This window comes from Arabidopsis lyrata, assembly GCF_000004255.2.
Source record: "Arabidopsis lyrata subsp. lyrata unplaced genomic scaffold ARALYscaffold_8, whole genome shotgun sequence".
Classification (NCBI taxonomy): Eukaryota; Viridiplantae; Streptophyta; class Magnoliopsida; order Brassicales; family Brassicaceae; genus Arabidopsis; species Arabidopsis lyrata.
The window spans coordinates 17,386,178-17,389,232 of NW_003302548.1; positions in this window are offsets into that span (position 1 = coordinate 17,386,178).

The following is a 3,055-nucleotide window of genomic DNA, read 5'->3' on the forward strand; positions in this document are numbered from 1 at the left end:
ATATTAGGTATTTTAGATATTTTCGGCTATATTTGGGTTAAGAGGTAACCATCGTATTTTCGATTAATCGAGTATTTCGGTTAGATTTAGGTATATATGAGTTAGAAACTCGGACCCTACCCGGACCCGGAAATATTTCGGGTATTTTTGGTTATTTTCGGGTATTTTGCTTTTTTTATTAAAATACCCGAACCGACCCGAACCCGAACCGAACCCGAACCAAATTTTTAGAATACCCGAATGGGTCTTGACCCCCTACACGAATAGACCCGATACCCGAAAAAAAAGAACCGAACCCGAACGGGTACCCAAATGCCCAGGCCTAGTACAACATCAAACGCACACGCGCTTAGATATTTTTACTTTACTTACACGCGCATCTAGATATAAAATATGTTTATTTTTGCATTGATATATGTTCCTATCCACAAACAATACAATACGAAATTAATAAATATTGAAGCTCTTCTTCTTCTTCTTCTTTTTTGTGGTAATTATTCTCTTATTTTTTCTCTCCAAAGTTGTTTTTTTTTCCAAACTCGAATAAACTTTTGGATGGAATAAAAAGTTTTAATAGTTTATGTTATCTTCGCCTCTTCAGAGTATTTATGATAGAAGAAACTATGGATTTTATAAATTCGAAAAATTAAATAAGCAAGCATGGAAAAAAGCATGAACAAAAAAAAAAAAAAAAAAAAAAAAACATGAACACAAAAATATACTAAAAAAGTATGAATATGCAAATGTGGTGTATACAAAATAGTTAGTACGTCGACTCGACGTGGACGGAAGAGATTAACCCAATTCGTATATATAATAGTGTCATCAATTGCGGGCCCAGAAAAAATATTTACCCAGGTCATATATAAATATGAAACTATATTATTTAGTATATCGCATAATAATATTATTCAAATACAATGAATCTCGAAAAAATATTAATTGTGGTTTTCAATACTTTTCGACCAACAAAATAAAAGAAATAAATTATCAAAATGTGTCAAACTGGGGAATCGAACATGGTTACTGGGGTGTCAATGGGCATGCAATTACCAAATCTGCTGGTTGTTTTTTAAGTACTCTTATACATAAACACAAATATAATTATTTTACCCAGGTCACTTGACCCTCTTTTCCCCTGAATGGGTCCGCCCGTGAGTGTCATGCATGCATGTATATGCATTCATGCATGTGCACAATCTTTTTAATTATGAGAAAATTTGTAAAGTAGACACTTTTTCCACTAATAATTTGTAAAGTAGGTATTTTTTTTTTAAATTAGAAAAGTAGACACTTTTCTCTTTCCTCTCTAATACACTTTTCTCTCTAATATAGATATTAGTAAATGACATATTTATCATTTTTGTTTTTATGTACTCACATAATGACATAATTGACTTAGTCAAAAGCTTTTATTTTTCTCTTTCTTCTCTTTCACTTAAATAATTTCACTTTGTTTTGATAAAAATTCTTCATAAAAAAAAAATTACCACAATAACATATTAATCTTTAATTTTTTTTTATGAATCTAAAAAGTCTAATTTTGCTATATTTTCGAATACATAACAATTTTTATATTTATTCTCAACCCGACAGTGTACGTGATAATGTAAAGATAGTGTACAAACGGTAGTGTACTACGATAATGTAAAAATTAATTTATGATACTCACATGATGTAAGAGTTGATATACTGGATATGACATTGTACAAACTACAATCTATAATAGTGTACAACTATATAATACGATGTATGGTATACATGATATTAATGGTGTACATGAAACGATGAGATAATAGATCTCACCATACACCACCTTCTGCACCGTCTACAACATCGTACACTTTCACATATTTTGTACACCACGTCTAGAATGAGAGAACCATTTTTGTTAAGTGTTAATGTAAAAAATAATAGTGTCCGAGATTAGTGTACAAACAGGTGTACAACAATTAATGTACAAACAGGTGTACAACAATTAGTGTACAAACAGGTGTACAACAATTAGTGTACAAACAGGTGTACAAACATTAGTGTAAATTACGTATGAATTTACAAACATTACTTCAATTGAATAGTGTACAAACGGCTGTACAAACATTAGTGTAAATTACGTATGAATGTACAAACATTACTTCAATTGAATAGTGTACAAGCGGGTGTACAAACATTAGTGTAAATTACGGGTGTACAAACAGTAGTATACAAAATGTTTTTTATAATGTTTGTGATAGAAAAATATACAAATTAAAGAAAATAAAAAATAATTTTATTCATTATTCCTGAAAAATAGTATTTGATCTATTATTCCTAAAAATTTGGACCCACATCAAAAGTTCTTTCTCACAACACAAAGGGTAGAATTGTATTTGACACTTGTTTTGTCATTTACTCTATTACACATATCTTCTATCTCACAAAAGCAAAAAAAGTGTCTATTCCTCCTATTTCTAAAAAAATTACCTACTTCTCAAATAACTTTTAGAAAAGTGTTTACTTTACTAAAAACCCCTTTAATTATTTCATCCATACCGTATATGTACCTATATCCATATTTATATATAAGAGAGATCAGAGTGATTTGAACCGATCTTTGATTCGTAATATATATATATAAGCTTTAGTGTAATATCAATGTATTATTATATACTTTATCAGTCTGAATCAAAAAACCGCAAACATTATAAGCGAGATAAAGACAGATTTATGTGAGTAAGACTTCTTATTTTGTCACGCTCGGTCACATCTCACCATTTGATTCATAATCTTTCAAACATCGATCTCTCATGCTTAAGCACAAATCACACTCTTGAGTTGTTTGTAAGTCTATGGATCAATACGAGTGTTACATATTTTGACAAAAAATAATAATAATAAGAGGAGTTTATTTGGATACTGATTAGTGGGCACTTGAATTCAATCTGATTTATTAGTATGTAGTTATGTACTATGGAAGTTACATAATAAGATAATGTGCAACTCGTAAACGAAAACAAATTGTATTACTTCTCTTTCTTTATCTTTTGTTAGTAGATATGTTAACTTAATGGCAAGG